General features: G+C 37.3%; 1 long non-coding RNA gene across 6 annotated transcripts in view; it reads right to left on the bottom strand.

The window, feature by feature from the left end:
* The window catches only part of LOC130708276 (uncharacterized), a 162,001-nt gene that overhangs the window by 93,783 nt on the left and 43,694 nt on the right, over positions 1-24,524 (bottom strand). For all 6 annotated transcript variants that reach the window (XR_009008456.1, XR_009008458.1, XR_009008457.1 and 3 more), the window contains exon 2: positions 18,935-19,047. This is a non-coding gene — a long non-coding RNA (uncharacterized LOC130708276). The remainder of the gene's footprint in view (positions 1-18,934; positions 19,048-24,524) is intronic.

Raw genomic sequence — 24,524 nt, 5'->3', positions numbered from 1 at the left:
TAGCCTCTTTATTGTTTATGAAATGCTACTTTAGTTTAAGATAGACCATATGCTTTCGCGTCTAAGCTTTGTTGGCTGAGTTGGAATTCCTGATCTAAAATACAAATATGTACATTATCAAAGATTTTTTTTTTCTTTCCTCTGGGTCACACATGGCTTTAGCTAAAATAACGTATATGAAACCAAAAATATGAAACTTCCAGGAGAAGCGTAAACAGGATCTTAATTTATACTTACTTTCCTACACTTGTAGGAAATTACACTGAAACAGTGAGAATGATCTCACAAGCCATCACACACCCACACATACACACACACACACACATACCCAACACATTCTCATATCTTTAGAATTTCCCACTTTATTAAGTATTTAACTATGCCATGTTAATGCATAGTTTGAAATAGAAATACACAGTTTGAACAAATTATTTATGTTCATCTGAAACATTATATCATGTTATTATATATGATAGCTAGTAGGTAACTGAAGGGCGTCCTGTCAGATCTCATTGGTGTGTGTGTTGAAACACACAAAAGAAATGTAATATTGAATAAGGAGAGTTAGCATTTAGTTCCTTAAATGAAATTATCCAAAAACAAATAAAAAGTAGCTACAGATACATATTAAAACTACAGGGTCACCTCTGTGTCCTTTGCATTTAAAAAAAAAATATGCCTGCTGTTATAAACTCTCATTTACAAAGTAGCCTTTTGAACTGTGATTACCTACTTTTCCTTTTAATTATAAGAAACATGTATTCACATATTTAACTTTCTTTTCAAATTTCACTACCAACAAGTTTAAATAGATAATTGATTCACCAAATAGTCTCTTATTCCATTTTCCAAATTGTCAAGCGTTGTACTGTCCAACTCCAGAGCAGTCAAATAATATCACTTTAGGCTTATTGTTTTCCAATCTGCTTTCACTGCTTTCTGCTCACCTACTGCCTCAGCAATTTGTTCTAACTGGTTGCTCTTAGGCAATAGTTTTTCTTCTCATCTTGTCTTCATGAGAACAATTCAGTGTACCAAGACACTGGAAATTGAAAGACTTAGAATACCATGGTATTGTAACAAAGAAATATGTTTATATAGACAACCCGAAGCCAAACTGCCTGTGTTGAATGCCAGCTCCTCTGTGTAAAAACAAGTTTGTGGGGGGCTGTCCATGGTTCTGTCTCTTCACCTGCAAAAACAGGAATAATAAAAGTATAAACCTTATCGTGGTATTGTGAAGATTAAATGGGTTAATGTTTTCAAAGCACTTAGAACACTGCCTGGCATTTAAAAAGTGCTATATGCAGACTCACAGATGTAGAGAACAAACTAGTGGTTACCAGTGAGGAGAGGGAAGGAGGGAGGGGCAATATAGGGGTAGAGGGAGAAAAAGGGTTACTATGGGATTATGTGAAATCATGTGTGTAAAACTTTTGAAAATTGTAAAGCATTATAGAATTTAAAGAATCCTTCAGTCAATTTTTTTTTAAGTTCCAATAAATGAATAAAAATTAAAAGTGCTGTGCTTAAGTTAATCATTTAAATGCAATTAAATTAATAAATAAATTAAAACTGTGTAGCATCACCTTCATGTACCTTCCTTCCACTTTAAATGTACACACATGCACACACAGTCAGGAAAGTGTTTTACCAAGAAAAAAATTATAAGTACTTTACTAACAATCTCTATTAGTTAAATATCAGCGAGTTATTGGCAGAATTCCTTCCTCGAATGGCACTGGATGACAAGAGCATGTAATTTGAAAAACGAAGTACTACTTCCAATGCATGTCAGAGAGATTCCACTTTAGAGTTGGATAAAGCCATGGATGGGCAGAGCTTCAACCTTCTCTTCAAACACACAGCAAGAATTTACGAGAAAATTTGCTGGCTTTTTTTTTTTCTGTTGCTGAAAATTCATGACACAGTAGAAGAGATATTTTTCACTTTAGTTAATGATTTCTTTGTGCACCAAAATGTAGACTAGAAAAAGAAAAAATATGTTGTGATCAGTACTAACAGAGTAGCAGCTATGAATGCAGCCGTAAAGAGTGTAGCTACTCAAGTTAAAAAGTCTGTTCCTTAATGCCAATTACCACATTCCATTAATCATAGAGAACAGTTGACATTGCTTCCTAATCTTGATTCAACATTAAAGGAAATTGTGAAAAATGTGAACGAAATTAGATTGTGCCCCTGAGCATAAGTATTTTCAGGCTGCCTAATACAAAATAAAAAATAGACAATGATATGAGGTCCTGCTTTTTCCTGCTAGAGTATGCTGGCCATTAAGAGAAAAGATGTGCATACAGGTTGGGGAGTGAGGGAATAAAACAGGGTGTGTACATACACACACACACACACACACACACACACAAGATGAATTCCCTTGAATGCCCTAAAAGTTGTCACTTCAGAATAGAAAATATTAATAATTTCGAGGCTAGAATATACTAAGCAGACTGGACTATAAAGAAAATATTTACTTACTCATTAGTGAAAGTAACCAATTAGTTACTAGGCGTGTTTTTCAGTAACTTCAAAATGCATCACAGAACATGAAGAATGCTTTCTAGAGCCAAATCCATTAGTTTTGCTTACAAAGCACTTTACTATTACCTTCCAGGATGAAAGCCATTCAGGGCTCCAGGTGTGATATACTATAGTCATTGTCTGTCATATAGCCTAGAACCGGAAGTGTCCATCCACGGTATCCAAAATTTGACTTCATCAATTTCTTCCATAAATGATGCCTTTCTAAGTTAGTTTTTCTAACTTTGTAGCAATAACTACATGTGGCAGATTGAATAATTGGCCACAAGACTTCACCCCTCTCTGCGTCCAACCCCCTGGGATGGCCTCATTTTGGGAGAGGAGGGTAAATGTTTTGTTCTCAGCCCTTGACTTTGGTCTTGACCCTGGGACTTGTGTTGGTCACACAAGCAAGAGTGTGATATGAGCTTGTCCAGGGAGGCACTCCTTTTTGCATCTCTGCTGTCTTCACAAGGAGAGCACAGGATATCCACCTGCTGGCCAAAGGAAGATGAAGAACACATGCAGCAAAGCGACCCACACTGACCCAGGGAGCAAAACACCTGTAGCAGATCCAGATGCACAAACTGGTGAGCGAACGAAAGCCTTATCTGGTACACCACTGAGGTTTTCTCATTGCATGCGCCATCATTGTGGAAAGAGTTTACTAGTGAAAACGTGCCATTGGAAGATCTTTCGACTCTGGTTATGGCTCATCAAGCAGAAGCAGGTATTTTGTTTGAAAGATTAAAAGCAGTATAATTCCTCTAACTGATTTTTTAAAAGCAATTATTATCAACAGTATTTTAAATCTTGCCTTACTTTATTGTTTTTAAATTGTGAACACTTTTTTCAACTTACCATGTGTGTCAGCCTATCAAGTAGTACAAAATTGCTCAAAGTATAAAAAAACACTGAATTTAAAAGTTATGTCAAGTATAACTTTAAAAAGTATAAAAGTCAGGTACCTTTTGTGCATGTGTGTGTGTGTGTGTGTGTGTTAGTTTCAGGTGTACAGCAAAGTGTTTCAGTTATACATATATATATATGCTTTCTCAGATTCTTTTCCATTATAAGTTTTTACAAGATATTGAATATAGTTCTTTGTGCTCTACAGTAGGTCCTTGTTGTTTATCTCTTTTATATACAGTAGTGTGTGTCTGTTAATCCCAAACTCTTACTTATCCCTCCCCTCCTTTCCCCTTTGGTAACTGTAAGTTTGTTTTCTGTGTCTGTGAATCTGTTTCTGTTTTGTAAATTAATTCATTTGTATCATTTTTTTAAGATTCCACATATAAGTGATATCATATGATATTTGTCTTTCTGTCTGACTTACTTCACTTGGTGTGATCATCTCTAGGTCCATCCACGTTGCTACAAGTGGCAATATTTCATTCTTTTTTAAAAAGTCAGGTACTCTGAGTCGCTAAGTCAGCCATCTTTTTTCATACACACACACACAGAGTATTACCTTAAATTGTTAGGAGGAAAAAAATTCCCAAGATTTTTCCTGTGCATATATTACCCTTATTTAATGCCGTATGTTAATCTTACTCGTGTGTAGATAACCTATTTTTACGTGAAAACTGTCCTAAACAATTCAGAATTACTCCTCGGAAATCATACAAGCAACCTGATTCCATTTTTGTAACTGCTGCTAGGGCAATGTTTTTCTTCTGTCTTCCAGTATGTGCTCTACAGCTAAGTATATAATTGAATTTCTTCTCTCTACCACATGAGCCAAATTAGCTTTGATGGTTCAGATACTTTATTGAAGACATTTGATGTAACCATATGGGATATCAAAAATGACTAGAGTAACAGTAGACATTTCAGACACTTCAGATTTTGCTGTATTTTCACATTATTCCTGATGTATTTGAAACTATGGCTCATTTTCAGGAAGCTTAATTGTTTTGTAAAGGTTTATGTAAAATCCAGAGACCAATTATTCTTCATATTTTGTTGTTTTCTTATATTTATTATGAGTTATTCTTGGTGATGAAAAGGGATGAGAGCAAAAAGTTATGTTTAAAATCTTCAAACTCTCTACTGTATGAAAATTCCAAAATATATTTTATAGCTACAATAAAAGTTAACATTTTCAGTGGTATAAAATCCAATACTTGTTCTGGAAAAAACATCACTCAAAGTCTGACTTTACTCAGTTAAACACATCCTTTATTAAAAGTTGATCATTTATCCTCAGAATTTGTTCAACTATATCCACAACTCTGAACTACCTAGACCTTAGATTTATTGCTGCTGTTAGTGGTGTTTTTAATCAATGCAAGAGGGCAAAAGCTCAGAACAATTCAAAAAATTTTTTTAGTTTTTGCTCTGTAACTCATTTTATCAAGTTCAGAAGACATTTAAAACAAATTCATTGGGAATTCCCTGGTGGTCCAGTGGTTAAGAATTCTCCTTCCAATGCAGGGGGTGCAGGTTCGATGCCTGGTTGGGAAGCTAGGATCCTACATCCTTCAGGGCCAAAAAACCAAATCATAAAAAGGAAGCAATATTGTAACAAAGTAATAAAGACTTTAAAAATTGTCCACATCAAAATAATCTTAAAAAAAAAATTAATTGATTATTCTGTGTTCACTAACATGTATAATATCATGAGATTGTATCATACCCACTCACTGGATTGTGATATATGATACACGTATTTGGTCTAAGACTGGTATGCCAGGAGGTACATTGTTATCAAGAGATTTTTTGAATTCTTTGCACAAAGCACCTTCCCAAGCACTTTCCACTCCCCAAAATCTATAAGCTGGCTTGTTTATCATCCCCATCATTTTACAGACAAAGAAACTGACACTCTGACAGGTAAATTTGCCCAAATTCAGATGGCTCACGGGTATAAACCCAGGCAGAGTGCAGTTCTCTCCTGCTCTCTGCTATACTGTCTCAAAAATAAGAACAAGAATATTAATGATAGCTACGTGATGTGTTAGGTATGGTTCTGAGTGTACTACAGACATTCATCTTCATCGTAGGTATACTTATTATCCCATTTTATAGATGAGAAAACCTAGGTACAGAGAGTTTAAATAACTTGCCCAAACTCACATAACTAGAAAGATAATTCTGTGGGTATGAATTGCTGTTTTTCTCTTGTGTTTTCCCCCCTTCCCTTTTTCCTGGAAAAGCTGTCTCTCCTTAATGTGCCCTTTCCTATTTGCTTATATTATAGGTTGAAAAGTAGAATAACCCTGATGAGGGCAGGGGGATTCCTTAGTTTTGTTGGTTTGTTTTTTGTTTTCAAAGAGTAACCCCAATGAGGAGATTACTAACTCAGTAGTTCTGAGGTAGAAAGGAGAAAGACAGAAAGAGATGAGAGCAAGGGACTTTTCACAATTGGGAAAGTGAGAGAAGATTGTGGGTTCCCCAGAAGGGAAAAACATCGTTTAATTCCCACTTGGGGTCCTCAGGTACACAAGTACTCAGAGAGAAAAGAAATAGCATGTGATCAACTGAGGGACCCAGAGAAGGCTGGGCAGAGGCTCCCGCACGCTTAGCCCTGACAGACGTGCCCACCCAGCCCCCAGCATGGCAGGCCTCTCACTTTCAAGGAATCATGGCAGCTTGGACATCACTACCCATGTCTAAAGCACAGAGGGACCTCCTCTTCTGTAGGGCTCTAAGTAAGACCTCTCGTAATTGTCCCATGATTAGGTTGCAGATAAAGAAAGAACTGAGCTCGCATTTCCTATCATTTGAAGTTAGATTTATTTAGTTTTAGGAAAAGAGCATGGTGTACTATGACTGGCACGCTGAGGTTCTGGAGGAAACCATCCCAGCTGCGCTTAAACTGTGTCCACGTGAGAAACTGTGATGGGTGTTCCAGCACTTGGGTCCAAAGAGAGTGTCTTTTCTTACCTAAAATTATTAACATGCATTCTGATTTCTGGACGCATTTCCAAAAATCTGTGTAAATCAACTTTTTATTTCAGGAGTCCACTGATTTCTAATATTCCAAAATGCTCATATTTATTCTCCCTAACACCATTTTGAGAGAAAGAGTTTGAATTGTAGTCAGACTTTTTAGGAAACCATTTTGCCAAAATACAAATTCCTGCTTTTGAAGCAAAGAGTCATGAACAATCGTGCAAGTAATTCTAGACTTTAATCTGAAGGTGTAATAGCATAACAGTAGAGTTTTTATTTTAACTGACTATAGAAATGATGAAAATGCCTAAATTCCATGTGTCATCTATAGGAATAAGCTCCCATAAAAACTGAAAAACTACTTTTTTGTAACTCTGCCTCCTGACATACTGGAAAATGATGTATCTATAATTATCTTCTCTTTTCCCCCAACCAAAACATTTTTATGATTTTTTAAAAGCCAAATAGAAAAAAAAACTTTAATATTGTTGCTTCTTGGTAGAGTTATTTAAAATTATGTACACAGTTTTTAAAATGATGGACAGATTATGCACACTGCTAGAGCAGAATATATGATAGGGATAAATGTTTCTTTGTTTTCCTGTTGAAGATTTTTCTCCATGACAAGGCACAGCTGTCAAGCCTTCAGCAGAACTCTGTGTTTTTGGCAGGGAAAACAATTACAATCTGAGGTTTGCTGACTCCTTTCCAAATATAGCTCCCTCCTCCATAAAGGTAGCTGACAGACTGCAGAAACTCCAAACTGAAAACCAAGAAGGCACCTCTTGTTTCTGGAAAAGGTATGTCAAGACATCAAATTCTCCAGTTAGAAACTCTCAAAGTCAGTTACTTAAAGAGATGCTTTGAAACTCATAATATGTTTTTTAAAGGGCTAGGAGACACAATGGTTTCTATTATAGATCCATAAACAAATGGTTTTTTTTTTATTATTATTTGTTCCTAAGCAAAGATACACATTTCCATGCCAAGATGACAAACCTCAATTGAGGGATGAATTATAAAACAGTTGTGATACATTTGCTGTCACAAATCCATCAAAAGTTGGGCTTCCCTGGTGGCGCAGTGGTTGAGAATCTGCCTGCCAGTGCAGGGAACACGGGTTCAAGCCCTGGTCTGGGAAGATCCCACATGCCGCGGAGCAACTAAGCCCGTGAGCCACAACTACTGAGCCTGCGCGTCTGGAGCCTGTGCTCCGCAACAAGAGAGGCCGCGATAGTGAGAGGCCCGCGCACCGCGATGAAGAGTGGCCCTCACTTGCCGCAACTAGAGAAAGCCCTCGCACAGAAACGAAGACCCAACACAGCCATAAATAAATTAAAATTAAAATTAAAAAAAAAAGTTATTATGCTTGTGTGTGTCAAATATCTCCAAATGTATTTATACCAATAATTTCCATCAGGCTATGAAGTCCTTATGTGCTGAGTCTATTTTCAAGATAAGGTGTTAATTATCATTTAGGTGATGGCGCCCTGTGTTCTAAGTCAGAATCATGAGTACCTGGTGGGGAAGTAGTTTAGTATTCTTAAGTTTAGGTGGTTGTTTTTGTTTTTGTTTTTGTTTGTTTGTTTTGCAACCCTTAGTTGTTTAGGCACATAGATAGGGAGAAGTGGCTGGAATGTTGCAGCAATTAAGAAAGTCTGGATGGAGGGCTGTACATCACTGCCATGGACCACAGCAAGGTCCCGATGAGAAAGATGGGATTCTGGGTGTTACATATGTGGTTTGCTTAATTGATTTTGGTTTAGTTTTACTTTTAAGTTTCTTTGTTTGGTGGGAGTGAGTTGAGATAAAAGAGGCTTTAAAACTCTACCACAGATCTCTTCTCCATTCTAAGCAGGTGGCTGAAGTTATTCTCCACTCAGACATTTGAATAGTCTGAGCTGCTTCAATATCCTGTTGAAACTGATGTTAGCTAATTGAATTTCTATGGTATTCATCCAGAGAGTTTTATTCTGTTGCAAAGCAAACCAATTAGAAGGCAGAATCTGAAAAGCTGGCTTTTCGGTAGTCAGGTAAATCTCAACATTTGGAAGAAGAATATATCTGATAATGTTTAACGTACATCTTTTTTCCTGATTCTTAAATTGGATTTGAGTTGGCTTATAAGAAAGGGTATATTTATTATAAGGCTGTTAAAAAGTATACATATAAAACTCCAAGCCATTTTATATAGGTAGAAGTAAACATGGTAACCATGAAATCGAATGCAGTAACTCTGAGCTAGCATGACATTTAGCTCTGAACTTTCCCTGAAGACAAAGCAAAATTAGTAATGCAGTCAATTCTGTGTGTTTTATTTATTATTTGATAGACAAAAGCATTGTAGTCCTTTAATAAAGAGAATTTTTCTTTACGTTAACTCCTAAAATTGATTTCATGGAATTCTTGCCTTTTAGGATTCCAGGAATGGCATCATCTATCAGTGACCCTTGTCTTGGAATCAATAGGCAATTGACTTATAAAAAAGTTTAACGGTCTCTTATATCATTTGAATATACCAGATATTTGCATTGAAAGAGACAGAGAGAAATATCAAAGTGAATTTATTATTTTCTTAGAATATCACGTTATAGATGCTTAGATTCACTTAAGCACCTAAGAATGGGATGTACCTATCCCAGAAGCAAAGTGAAAGATATGCCTACAATGATCACATTTCTGCTATGCTTTTCTTCCATAAAGAGTAAACTCTTTTGAGCCACCTCAGGAGGGAAAAATTCATGTATAGTGCTGGATTGAACAGTGATTTGGAAAGTAATGAATCATTGAAACTTCAGTCTGTTCTAGTGTATTTTGAAGACCAAAATTATCATGGATATCTCACCTTACAGGGGGTAGGGTGCAGAGACATGGCAATAAAATAATAATTGTTTACCAACTTTTCAGCTACAAAAAAAATGAGGCAGAAATGGGTAGAAGAAAAATTTCCAAGAGTATTTTTAATAAGATGCTTTAATATTTAGACTCCTCACAAATGTCTCAGCTGACTTTTATGTAGAGTACCCTTAAGTGTGTCACCAGCAGACAGCCCTGGCATCTTTTGTTGACATCCTAGGTGCACCACCTCACTTCCTGGCTATAAGACTCTGGACAAGTTATTTAACCTGTTGCTTTCCTCACCCATAAGATGAGAAAGATTACTAGCTCCCCAAAATTGCTGTAAATATTAAATAAGATAATATACAGAAATCACAGGGCACACATTAGGTGATCTACGTATTTTTGGTTTTTAACCGATAAAGATGGAAAATCAACTTTGAACACCAATATGCTGAACTATCTTTCATGACAGATCACAAATTATTTTGTGACATCCTCACTGAATACAAAAATTTTTAAATACCTCCCTCTTCTCATTTAAAAAATCCAGTGGCTAAAGGAAGGACTACTTAGTAGATGAAACCAGAAAACAGATTAACAATTTGGAAAACAAAATAAACGTTTTACCCAATGAACAAAACAATCAATCAAGCCCTGATTTGTAGCATTTGCTGATTTCCATGATGTAAATACTCCTGTCATGACTAGTTTCCAGCTATCAGAGTTATATCACTGGCAATGGAGTTTGGAAGACATGGTTAGTAGCACATGATTATATAAATTTTCCACCATACAGATGCAATAGATGTAAATAACCTCCAGAGCTGGGATAATAGTAAAATATAATAAAAGTATTAGAAAGTGATGGGTTTTGAATATTTATTACTTTTGTTTTTGATATAACTTAGTTACAATTTTAAACAATTTATAATTTAATAATGGCTGAGTTATTAACAAATGGTTCACTAAATTCCTGAAAGTTAATCAATCCGTTCTTTGTGAAATGGTACAAGCCAGTTCCAACACACAACTAATTCCAGGTATCACCGTATAACTCTTAAAGTCTCAAATTGGAGCCAAGTTTCTGAAAATGACTAAGAAATTATAGAAATGCTATTGAAAATATATCTATGAATTCATGGTAAAATAACACGTTAGGGTGCCAGGAATGAACATTGAAATCAAGCTTTATTTCCAAAGATATAGTATCACATCTTCACTCTGACATATGCCACAAATGGAAAGACATTACTGATGATGTTACATTTCCTTCATGAACCATTTAAATAAAATATTATGAGATAAACAGCTAGCTCATCATTCTCACTCATGATCTCTCTTCTACACCGACTGCCCCTTCTGTGTTACTTACCTTAGCTGCTGGTGCCACCCAAGATGGACACTTGGACGTTTGGAAGTCATTGTAGTGTTCTCTCTCACTCTTATCTAATTCCCCCACCACCTCTGCTATCAGACACATCTTGAACACTTGAAATCTTCTTGGCCTTCTCCCACAGCCCAAGCCTTTGGAGAGACCCACTTCTGAGCTCCACATGGGCTCTGAAGAATTTCTTGAAGGTGCATACCTAGAGTACCTCAAGCCTGCAGCACCGCAAACTCATTCATACACAGCGCCTCTCACGTGGCCGTCTTCCCTCTCGACAGGAAGCCCCCTGGTCTGCTTTCATTGCCATGAGAGTTCTAAAGCACAAGTCCCTCCTCCTGCTCATAAACCATCCCATGGCGTGCTGTGCTGTGAGATTGGATCCACGCTCCTTGTCATGACCCTCAAAGCCTCACAAAGGGACCTCTGTCTCCGTCTCCAATCCTGTTCCCCACAATTCCTCCTAACACTCCAGTAATAACAAACTTGAATTTTCTAAAGGGTTGTTTCTGTCTATATTTGGTTTAAAATTTTGCATTTTTATTTATATGTAAATATTTATATGTATATTTCATTTTATTTATATGAAATGTTGCAGAACAAGCAAGGTGCTAACATGTTTCTTTATTGCTTAATTTGGGCATGTATGTATCGAGTGTTTCTTCATTCTACCTGCCCCTCCCCTTTCTGTTCATTCTGTATCCTAAATTTCTCTTTAAATTTTTCATCCCCACTGACACCATTCTACCAGAATACACTATTATCATGTTTCTAGGCTGATTAAATAGCTCATCACTGGTATTTCTATATTTCTTTTTCCTTCCAAAGCACACTGCAACCAGGTATTTCTTAAAAGCCATGAACCCCTTCTAAAATCTCTTAAAATAAAGTTATAAAATTATTTTTTAATAGCCAAAAGACTCTCTCTCCTACTCATATGTCTCAACAAAGCAACATTTCTTCAAGGAAGCATTCCCTAATATCACAGGCTAAATCAGTTTCCCTGTTTTGAACACTTATGGTATTATAAACTATATAAAAATATAACAAATTAATGTGAAATCATTCATTTCAGGCTTCCTGTGGTCCCCACTATTCCATGTGAAAGCATGAGTCACGTCTGTTTTGTTTACCAAGCACATAGCAGGTATTCAATATCTATTTGTTGAATGCATGAGTTAGTTAATTAAGTAAACAATCACCTTAGCATCAATTCAGCTCTCAGAAGGGAAGCCTTATTCTTTTTTTTTTTTTTTTAGTCTTTTTTTTTTTTTTTTTTTAATTTATTTATGGCTGTGTTGGGTCTTCGTTTCCATGCGAGGGTTTTCTCTAGTTGCGGCAAGCGGGGGCCACTCTTCATCGCGGTGCGCGGGCCTCTCATTATCGCGGCCTCTCTTGTTGCGGAGCACAGGCTCCAGACGCGCAGGCTCAGTAATTGTGGCTCACGGGCCTAGTTGCTCCGCGGCATGTGGGATCTTCCCAGACCAGGGCTTGAACCCGCGTCCCCTGCATTGGCAGGCAGATTCTCAACCACTGCGCCACAAGGGAAGCCCGGAAGCCCTATTCTTAAGGTGATAACACAAGCAATCAAAATAAAAGTAATCGGTGCTACTCCTTGGTTTTTACTCTTGCACACGAAATGGTGCAAAAATTTCTGTGTAAATGCCACAGCATTAACTCAGTTTCCTATTGCTACTGTAACAAATTACCACAAACAGTGACTTAAAATAACAAAATTATTCTCTTACACTTCTGGAGGTCAGAAATCAAAACTGAATGTTATGGAGCTAAAATCAACGTGTCCACAGGACTGGTTCATTTGAAGCCTCCAGGGTAGAATCCATTTCCTTGTCTTTTTCCCTTTCTTTCTTTCTTTCTTTCTTCCTTCCTTCCTTCCATCCTTTCTTTCTCTCTCTCTTTCTTTCTTTCTTGGAGTATAGTTGATTTACAATGTTGTGCTAGTTTCAGGTGTACAGCAAAGTGATTCAGTTTTATATATATATATATATATATATATATATATATTCTTTTTCAGATTCATTTCCCTTACAGGTTATTACAACATACTGAGTAGAGTTTCATGTGCTATACAGTAGGCCCTTGTTGGTTATCTATTTTATATATAGTAGTGTGTATCTGCTAATTTTAGATTCCACATGTAAGTGATATCATATGATATTTGTCTTTGTCTGGCTTACTTCATTTAGTGTGATAATATTTAGGTCCATCCATGTTTCTGCAAATGGCATTATTTTATTCTTTTTTATGGCTGAGTAGTATCCCACTGTATATATGTACCACATCTTCTTCATCCATTCATCTGTCGATGGGCATTTAGGTTGCTTCCATGTCTTGGCTATTGTAAATAGTGCTGCAATGAACATTGGGGTGCATGTATCTTTCCTTGTCTTTTCCAGCTTCTAGAAACCAGCTTTGTTCTTAGCTTGTGGCCCCTTCCTGGTGTCCTTCCCATCTCCTGCTTCCTTCGTCACATTTACAAGGTGCTCTCTCCTGCTCCCTCTTATAAGGACTCTTGTGACTGGGGACATCAGGTCCACCCAAATAATCCAGGATAATCTCCCCATTACTAGATCCTTAACTTAATCAGAGCTGCTAAGTCCTTTGTACCATGTGAGGTAATATATTTACAGGTTCCAGGGATTAGGGATTAGGATGTGGAAAATCTTTAGGGGTATCATAATTCAGTTTATGACACTCAACTATAAGAGATTTTTAACAATTCATATGCAGAAAGATCTGTTAAATTTTCTGTCTCTTTGCAGGAAAGAAAAATGTTATTTATTCTAAACCAAGTCCCTTCTGCAATAGAGTTTTACACAACTGCAAAACTGAGCTTGGTGCTTGAAGGGTTTTTTTATAATAATAATTTACAAATCTCATTAAGCTTTGTTATTGTTTTCTCAATTCTGCATCCACAGCTGTCACCAGGATGACATGCATGAGTTGGAGGGTATAAAAAGACACTTGTGGGAAGACTCCTTGATTCTTTTTCCTTGATATCTATGACAGGACTTTTCTTTCTTGACCACGTCTTGTACAATGATGAGGAACCATAAACTGTTGTCTAGCTAATGAAAAAAACAAACAAATGTGAATTATAAAGTTCAGCTTCATTTCTCTAAATGGCAAAGGAAATTCTCCTAGACCACCCTGGAATAGCTATTCTATATCAAAACACAACACACACACACACACACACACACACACACACACTCACACAGGAACTACAGTTTAGTCTTTGGATCTAATATGAAAAGTTTTAAAATACTAGGATTTTATTTCTCCCCTAATTGCATTACAAACTGGCCCTTTGTAAATGAGTCATCTGGTCACTTAATGACCATTGTAAAATTAAATCTAACTGTAAGAGTTGCCCTCCGGGCAACCATCTTTAACAAGTAAAGAATTCAACTAAAGTTATGACAGTTTTATATGTGATAATGATCCTGGGCTGTGGCTCTGAATTTACAATAGATCACAAATCCCACCACAGCTGTCAGTGTTGGTCTTTCCTCACAGGCGTGATAGTGAGAAATACAACTGAAAATTGTGAAGGGTGAATACACGATCACAAGACTGGCTTTATATGTCACTCAAACTGCTGCCTCCTTGTTTTATAGAAATATTTGGCATAATCTGAAAGACTATGAAAAGGAGCCATTTTAAACTTATTCCCACTGCTACTTGAACCTAAACAGTTTTTGTTGTTGTTGTTTGCAGAAGTATGGGATAGTTTTGTAAACTCACTTCAAGTCGTTGAATTCTTTGTGTACACACTGATTGATGACAGACAAATTTCACCTAAAATTCTGCTGTGAGTCAAGGGAAGTTTCGTGTTTGAATTTTTTAAAAAACAGTATCAGCAATATCCCAAAGGCACTGACGATATTGATTTCATTATGGACCCACTATGCAGTTAATTTCTTTTTTTTTTAGAAAAAGTAATTTATTGAGGTGAAATTCACAAAATATAAAATTAACCATTTTAAAGTAAGTATTTCAGTGGCATTTGGTACACTCCCAATGTTGTGTGACCACCACCTGTACCTAAGTTCAGTTTTTCCATCCCTCCAAAAGCAAAATCCCTTAGCCATGAAGCAGTTTTCCCCCACTCCCTCCCACTTACAACCCTCTGGAAACCAGAAACCAGTATTCTGCCTTCATGGTGATAATTTTGCATTTTGACCCTACAGATATGTTACAATTTTTATGTTTCCAATTTGATTAGATCCATCAAATGTCAGAATTGTCTACTATGTAGACCAACTGAGTAGACTGCTTAAATTAAAACTTAATTTTTTATAAATAGATTATAAATTGGATACTTAATATATACGGGGGTTGATTAATTGTTTTCATTGCATAAGCTATTTTGTGAAATATTCTTCAAATAATTGAGTTATTATCTTATGCAGTTAATTTCTGATGAAACCAAATAGGCCTTTTTGTTCCTTATATGATGCATAAATAGTTTGAATGTTTGGATATGTAACACCTATATTAACTTATAAAATAGAAAATATGTCTACTATATAGCACAGGGAACTATCCTCAGTGTTTTACAGTAACCTATAACAGAAAAGAATCTGAAAAAGAATATATCTCTCCTGTCCTGCCCCTAGGTTCATTAGAAGGATTTTTTTTTTTTTTAGATTCCATATATATGTGTTAGGATACGATATTTGTTTTTCTCTTTCTGACTTACTTCATTCTGTATGACAGACTCTAGATCCATCAACCTCACTACAAATAACTCAAAGACACAGACATAGAGAATGGACTTGAGGACATGGGGAGGGGGAAGGGTAAGCTGGGAAGAAGTGAGAGAGTAGCATTAACATATATACACTACCAAATATAAAATAGATAGCTAGTAGGAAGCAGCTGCATCGCATGGGGAGATCAGCTCGGTGCTTTGTGACCACCTAGAGGGGTGGGATAGGGAGAGTGGGAGGGAGACACAAAAGGGAGCGGATATGGGGATATATGTATACATATAGCTGATTCACTTTGTTACACAGCAGAAACTAACACAACATTGTAAAGCAATTATACTCCAATAAAGATGTTAAAAAAAGAATCTATCTATCTATCTATATAGATAGATAGATAACTGAATCACTTTGCCGTACACCTGAAACTAACACAACATTGTAAATCAACTGTACTTCAATTAATAAAAATAAAAATAGAAAATATACCTTCTCATTTCAGTCTGAGTCTTGAGATATAAAGATAAATCACTAAACCACAAAAGTTCTATTACCTCGTTCAATTCCTAATCTAACATACCCTCCTCCTACTTTCAATACAGCAATACAAACCATCAGAAATGGAACCATTATAACAGGTTATATGAAATGTGATATAATTTTCTAGTCATTACAGTGTTACTTCATTTTCTCCCTGTATTTAATTTGTCTTGGCTTGGTTTGCAGAGTGGGTTTGTTTTGTTTTGTTTTTTTTCAGGAAAACCATCACGATTGTTTGGGTACTGCGTCCCCTCATGTCCACGGGACTGCCAATCACCACTCCCAAAACCATAACCCCATGGCTGGTCATGTGCAGAGTCCATCCCGTAACATTATATTGAACTGGGATCAAGGAGAGACGTTCCATTTTGCTCCAGTGATGAAGCTGGAAAAATATAAGCCATGGTTTCTTCTGGTAGCCTGGATTACATCCTCATGGGGAGAAGTAGCTTGGGCAAATTCATACTGCTTTAAAGTGGAGCATTAATAAAAGATGCAGAGTGAGGGCTATGGCAGAACTTGAACCCTGGATTTCAGTCATTCCAAAGGCCCATCCCCATCCCTGTGCATTCTCTGTCTTGGATGGTAGAGGCAACAAACTCCCTTGTTTGCTTAAACTAGTACACGAGTCAAGAAAGCAGCCTATGACTGGCTCTCCAATGAAACATTTGATTGCACAGCTTTCTGGGATGGGTAATGCCATGGGGGCAAGGCCACTGCCTTCCCTTTGGCCTCGTTCTTGGTCTCCGTGCATCCCACCGAGGCTGATTTTTCTTTGTTTTGTCAGTCTGCTGTGGTGACAACACGCCCTGCCTCCTCTAGTTCCGAAGCTCACTGCCTACTCCAGGCAACCCCATCTACGCGCATCCACCTGCTGGTGTGGACTCAGGCTACTCCTACTATGTCCTCCCCAAAGACCAGCGTTGAACACCCACACCGTGAGAACGGGCCTTTGGGACACCCCTAGGCCAGGAAGTGGGCACCATCCCTTGGGCTTAAATTGCTCCCAGTTTTCCTGAGAAAGACTTTGGAGCAGGAAGAGTTGAAAGCTGCCCTTCATCACCCAGTGGATGGGAGGGGTCATGCTCTAACACTATTTTTTCTGTAATCTCTGCTTTCTGGAAAGAACACTGTCTTCCAACGAATTTTCTACTTATGCTCCAACTTGGGGAGAGGAGGGTGGGAACAAACGTGGATCTTTCTTACTCAGTTTTATCTCGGGGCTCAAAAGGGGTCACTGAACCCTACCATCACTTTTCTCATTTCTTTGTGCTCAATAACCCGGAGTGCAGGATGGTTACAAAGAACTCAAAGCAAACACAAGAAATTGCCATAGTAATTAAGCCATATGCTTAATTAGTTTTATACCTTTGTTAATATTTTTGACTTTTCAGGCTATTGAGGTTGTAAACTAACATGTTATAGAGAAGAAAGCCTTGCAAAACCCTGAATGCCCCAGGGATCACTTCTCTGACTTACCCTCTTTCTCCTACATGTACTCCCAAGGTGAGCTTATCCAGAATCAGGCTTTAAATCCCAACCATATAGTGGCGACTCCTGAAGGCCCAGACTCTCCCTTGAAACCCAGACTTGTGTGTTTAAAGGCCTATCTTTCATTTGTCAATTAGTTCAGCAAATATTTATTGACACTTACTATTTGCAAGTCACAGGTTCCACACTCCTAGGAAGAGATTGATTGCTTTATAGTCATGGTAGAAAGTAACAACCAGAGCTGGATTAAATTTGATTGCTCAAATCAATGACGACTCACATCAACAAACCTGCTTCTGAAAGCCAACCGACCACTGCCATCCTCCCACCTTTTACATCCAGTCGGCCAAGGATAGCCTCACGTCAATGAATACATTTCTGAAACTCCGCCTGTCAGCGACATGCCCATCCCGGTGACCAAGCTTCTTGACACTGACAGTTCACCAATACTTGAATTCCACGCTTCTCAACAATCCTATATAAGATCAGCAGTCTTATTTGAAGAGACTGTGCCTAACAAACATAGTTCTCCCTTTCTTAAGTAAGTAATAAAGTCAGCTTTTTGATTTAGAGCTGAATGCTGATCTCATACTTCAGGAGTTGAATAAATGACTGAATGGTGACACATTAGCCATGCAAAACCAACATAGGATCAATATAACTACTATAAAGATGAGAGGGTACTACTAATTACTCTCTCCTAATGCTTTTAATAAAACACAGAAAGAGTTTGAATTAATCTCAGAGTGCCTGATGGCAAAATTCAAGTTTATTATAAACGTCTTCCTATATGGCTACATCTAGTGCATACTGAGGGTATTACAGTATGGGGCCGCCTTAACAAAGTATCACAGACTGGGTGGCTTATCTACTAGAATTTTATTTTCTTCCAGTTCTGGAGGCTGGGAGTCCAAGATCAGAGTGTGGACTGGTCTGGTTTTTCCTGAGGCACTTGCCCCACAGGTGAGAAAGGATCGGCACCAGGTGGCCAGGTACAAATTTCTTCCCAGTGAACCAGCTGTGAGATTCTTCACTTGTTTGACATTAAATTAGTGTTTTAATGAATTCAACCAGGTGCTTTCTTCTTGAAGTCCCATAACAATTACTAGACAATGGACTCATTGAGGAGAAAGAAAAGCCTTCAAGATCCTACATTATATGGGCAAACCTTGGACTTGTCACTAACAAGTCTGCCATTCAGATCTCCAGAAATAATCACCTTAACCATCAGGCACAGAGAGTATAAGAAGTGTAGAAGGCTGCCATGTTGAGGTCACATATCTAAGTGCATCAGTGTTTCTTAATCCATCTGTGCTAGAAGACCAGTTTTGTTTGCCTTTATTTTCACTTCGTTTTTGACATTGGTGAACTGATATTTTTGGTCTATATCATGTTCAAGGAGATGAGCCCACGCGGATGCTAGGGTGTTTGGACAATGTCAGATTGCTCTAAAATGTTTCTATTCACTGGTTCTCAATCTCCCCACTTATCTTACTGCAGACTGGTAACTTACCTTACTGGGGACCAGCCCGGGTCCACAGACTTCACTCTGAGTAGCACAGCTCTGTGTAATCAGTCGCCACTGGAAGGAGGGTGAGAATTTTACTGCATCCTATGTCTGTCTCACTGCAGAACAAAATGGAAATAGGTGAAAGCCTATTATCTCACATCGGTTTAGACACTTAAAACCCATCTCCCTGACATTAACAAAGATTAACATGGCAACTGCTTTTATCTCTCAAGTTTTTTAAAGAATACATCTGAAATGGAAAGGAATATAACTCTTTAACAATAAAGAAATTCATTTTCTGGGACTTCCCTGGTGGCACAGTGGTTAAGAACCCACCTGCCCATGCAGGGGACACGGGTTCGAGCCCTGGTCCGGGAGAATCCCACACGCTGCGGAGCAACTAAGCCCATGAGCCACAACTACCGAGCCCGCGTGCCACAACTACTGAAGCCCGTGCGCCTAAAGCCCGTGCTCAGCAATAAAGAGAAGCCACCACAATGAGAAGCTCGCGCACCGCAACGAAGAGTAGCCCCCGCTCGCCGCAACGAAGACCCAACACAGCCATTAATTAATTAATTAATTAATTAATTATTTTAAAAAGGAAATTCGTTTTCTAAAAGCCATCTCTTTTTGAAATTCTGAAAGACGTGTTGATCAGCGTTAGCTCAGCAAGTACTCATGTAAGACATACTACACGTCCTAGGTTCTGCACTCGACCTTGGACTGGCTTAGCCTGTTGCTGAGGCTTCCCTACTTGAAATCCCACCCAGCAGAATAGCAGAAGGAGAACTCAGTCACTAGAAGAAAAGTCCCAAGGTCCCTAGTGGGTCTGTGAGGATCGTTCCTATAGCCACACTACCAGTGGGAAATAATTGATTGCTGAACTGGAAAGAACCCGTTCCCCCAGCTGCTGTGAGCCAGGCTTTACTGCCATCGTCCTATGGGAGCACATTAACCTTCAGGTTAAAACTGCAGGCAGGGCCCTGCCTTTGTTCGGTGCAAGGCACAGGTTTAGACAAACGACTTGAGATTTCACAGTGCCACATATCACATCCATGAATTAGTGAAGTGTTTTTGCAATATGGGCCATCTTTTTAATTAAAGAAAGAACATTTTCCTGACTAGTTCATTTGCTTGAAGTCAACCCATAGCTCTGTCAAACTGTTTGTCAGTTTGCTGGTCAATAACCAGTCTTGTGCATTTCATAAAGGTGAATTGTTTTTTCTGTTTTGTTTCGATTTTCATTCTATTTTTTGGCTGCACCACACAGCACGTGGGATCTTAGTTCCCCCATCAGGAAACCCAGGCCCCCTGCAGTGGAAGAGCAGATTCTTAACCCCTGGACTGCTAGGGAAGTCCCAGGATAAGTTGTTTTTGTAGGTATAGTAGTTTGTATCTGCTGATCCCAAGTTCCTAAATTATCATAAGGATGCGTTTTGACTCTCAAATATTTTTTGATGACCAGTCATAATTCCAAATCTTTCCTCAACAATGGAATAAGATAAATGACAGCCAATCATTTGTTTCCATGGCAGAGTCTACAGGCTGGCTATTTTTAAGGAGAGTAAAAAGATATTGGTATAAAATAGCCAAAAGTTAACTCCATATATAGAGACATCTTGAAGGGGAATCTTTTTGAGAATATGTGATAAATATTCTTAAAGAAAAGCCATGTGTGTCATATGTTTTTGGCTAAAATGAACATTTTCAGAAGTGGGACTTCAGGATGGAATGCATGGGTAGCTTAAATTTTGCTTTAACAAATTTTAAATAACTTAAAATTGCATAAAGTAAGAGCACCCAATTAGCTACTTAAGAAAATAAAACAAAGACAGAGTCCCGAATTTTAAATCAAATTTGAGTTGCCCTAGATAAAGTAAAAACACATCCACACTTAGAATATTATATAGACATAGACACAGATTTATAATGTTTGGTATGTTGAAAATACCATGAGAAGATTCTTGATACAATGTCATGAAGCATGATAAAAAAAAAAAGCATGATAAAAATATCTATTTATAGGACAGATTCAACAATGTTAAACAAAATGGGATGAAATATGCCAACTTAAGAGCCAGTGATAATCGCAGGTTAGAAGTATTCAGGGGTCAACACTATTTTCCCTTTTTTCCCCTTGATAGTCTACCCTGCGTATATTATTTTTATATAAGGGGGGAGGGGAGGAAGGGAGAAATGAACTTCATTCAAAAAAATAAAAGCAGAAATTATAAATTGGTAAGAACAAAAGTTGAAAAGGGCATGATAATCTTTTTTTTAATTGGCTAGGAAATAAAAACCTAAGTAGACTATAATTTTTTTTAAAAAAGCAGACTAATTGGGCATTGTCATGTTTCAAAATGTAACAGTGCCACATAGAGGAATCCAACTACCTTTGAGCAAAGTTTCCAGTAGCTCTTAGCTCCTCCCCACCCCGTGCCTTTCTCCCAAGTCTTAGGACACGGTTGAGGAGTTTTCTTTTGCCCATCTTTCAATAGAAAAGCAAATTAAGAATTTGGTTTTCTAAGCCCATATACTAATCAGCAAATATGCCTTAACAACCTTCAAATCGGCTTAGCTGGACTTCCCAGGATAGGGTTTAAGGAGCACAAAACTCCCACTTTCCTTACATTTCCCTCAACCAGGAAAAAAAAAATGTTCTCACACTGTGCTTCATTTTCATATTTCAACTAAAGAAAAATACGTTAATAAGTCTGAATTTAAACTTACTCTCCATCATTTAGATTTATCCTCTCCGCTTTATAGCACATTCCTAAATGTAACTTGTAATCCTGATTCCCAAAGAATGCTTAATATGTTTAACAATATTCCCATAGTCTCTGGAAATCTTATCCTTATATTTAGATTAACTGGCATAAAGCCATTTTATGTAAATTCAATTTATATTTAAATCAAAAGAGACTATGAATCATATGACTAAAACAGATCTTATAGTAATGCTCTGATATTGGCATAAATAATACTTTGGCTAATGTTTGATGTGTTAATAATAATAAAATTTATATTAACAAACACTCTCTCCATGTATCAGATGTTCAGTTAAAGGTTATTTCAGTCTCCTGCCAGAATCCTTTATGATATTCAATTTCAATTATTATGGCAAAATTGAGATTACAGGAAATGAGAGAAACAGTGATTCTGTCCTGGAGACACTGAGTCCCTCTTAGTAGTGGTGACATGTGTTCCCTGATGCTATCTTTGAAGCAGGATCAGACTTTGAGCGGGAGATAATCCAAACACCTGTCTCCCATTTAAACACTGAAAACCATTTACATACAGGGTGATGACTTCTCATTAGAATATCCCTGTTTGAGCTGTCAGATGATTACACTTCGACAAGGAAAAGTGTTACCCTAAAGTAGCAGTGTCTATAAAAAAAAATCAAAATCCAAGATAATTTAAAGTAAAAATGTCTACCTATTATTTACACAAAGAAAGAAAGATCAAAAGACTTGCAAGAAACATTATCACTCAGGATTACTGATTTCTGGGAGAAGAAGTGAACAAGCAGTTTCATGACAGAAAAGTGCTGTAACAGTCTAAAGCCAGATTTAGTGTAGTTTGTCGATTTAAACAAGTACTAGTATCAAATTTGTTATTTCCCTGAGTTCTAATAAGCATAACAAAAAATGTGATTTTTATTAGTACATATAGATATATGTAATTTTTGCTACTTCATAATAGGTCATGTTCAAAACTCCTATAAGTAAAAAGAATTAAAAAATTTACTGATTAAAATGTGGTGAGTTAACAAATCAATTATATCATAAATGCAAATTGGTAATAATAACATTTTCTAAGTTATATATATGTTTTAAAAGCAGTCACTTCCACATACACATAATAGCTAATGTAATTTAGTCTTCATAAAATGTAAAAAAAGGAATCATGTCCTATGGTCCCGAATTTCCCTCAAGAATAATGTGTCTTCTGAGAGCACTTCCCAGCCCTCCATTACTTATGCTTTACTCCTTGTTGTGTGCACAGGGCTCTTGGCCTGCCCCTGGGTGAATAGCTTGTCCCTTCTCTTGCACTTCTGCTTTTGCCAGAGAACACATCCAATCCAGCCTGTTAGAGGCTGAGAAGCTCTTGTTGTAGGACTCAGTCACCCTACAGCCAGCCTAGATCAGCCCCTGAACATGTGAGAGATCCCAGCAAAACCCAGAAGAGTCGTCTGCTCTACCCCTGTCTGATCTCAACGCATGAGAAACAAACGCTTCATACTGTGTACATCTGGCCATTTATTGATCAATTGCTAAGACACCAAACTACTAAAGAAAACAGGTGAACATTTCAGAGACCTTAATATTAAATACTAAGGAAGCCTTATCTTCCAACAAATTACAATGAACAAGTAAAAGGCTGACTTTTTCTGTGTCTAAAGCAAGAATCTGGCATTGTCTCCTAAAAAAAGAAATATCCCTTACATAACCCAATATTGCAATAATTATTTTTCTGTTCATTTCCAGCTAATCATGCTAGACTACTCCCTCCAAATTTTATTATTCTTTACATTAGTTAAATTATAGGCCCCTGTGAGGGAGGCTTTATATGTGTATATATATAGAGAGAGAGAGAGAGAGGATCATGAAGAATATAAAAATCTCTGTAATTCCAGGATTTAGGGTGAATAGCCTAGGGAAACCATCAAGTCTGTGATAGCCTAATTGTTGAGGTTATAAACTATGGGCCTTACATGGAAAAAGCAAGGCTCCTGAATAAAACAAATGTCAAAATCCTCTCCTACTTCTTTGTTACTAGGGTCGTCATAATTATAGAAGAGGGAAGAGTTGGGGGGAGCAGAGTGATATTTAAAAATATTTGAGTTAGTAAAAATAAGTTGTAAGTTTCTTCTCTAAGAGAGGTGTGGGCTGAGACACTGCCTGTCTCCCATGGGATGGTAGGGACCCTGTGGTCCATAAAAGTCCCTCCGTTTCTGTGTGTCAGACATGTTCAGGTCCTTTAGGTAAACATGAGCCAAAGAGCCATGGTTACTGTGGGAATAAGACATGGAAACAGGTAACACAAGTGTGTAAAATTTAGTGGAATATCATATTTCACAAAAGATATTAATACCTTTTTTGACCTGTAGTCAAAAAGTACCTTATGAAAATATACAACATAAATCAATCTTAAGTGCAAAGTGGCTTCTGTACATTTTTTTAGAAATAAATAAGATGATTACTGCCTAGCTAGACAAATCCAGAATCAGAAATTGGCCCATAGTTTAGCTAGAAATTTTGCCTCCAGGTTAAAGAGTACTTATACTTTCCATTCGAATCCAAGAATTATTCTTAAGGGAGGGAGAGTTATTATTGTGTTGTAATTCTATGTATTCTTGATATTAAAGCAATGGGCCCAATATGATTAGACTTCATCAACTAAGTTATGTAGAACCAGCTTGTTTTCCTATTTTAATGTCTATTTTGTTTGGTTTGGGCACAATTCTGTCTGAATTAGTTGCTTGAGCAAAAGACCATTCCATTTTTGGGTCACTGGATTTCTAGAGGCTTCAGTGAGTTAGTAGGGCTGCTAATAGATTTAATATTTTTAATGCTCAAGACAATAAATC

This window comes from Balaenoptera acutorostrata, chromosome 5, assembly GCF_949987535.1.
Source record: "Balaenoptera acutorostrata chromosome 5, mBalAcu1.1, whole genome shotgun sequence".
NCBI lineage: Eukaryota > Metazoa > Chordata > Mammalia > Artiodactyla > Balaenopteridae > Balaenoptera > Balaenoptera acutorostrata.
This window is presented reverse-complemented; position numbering and strand designations above follow the sequence as displayed.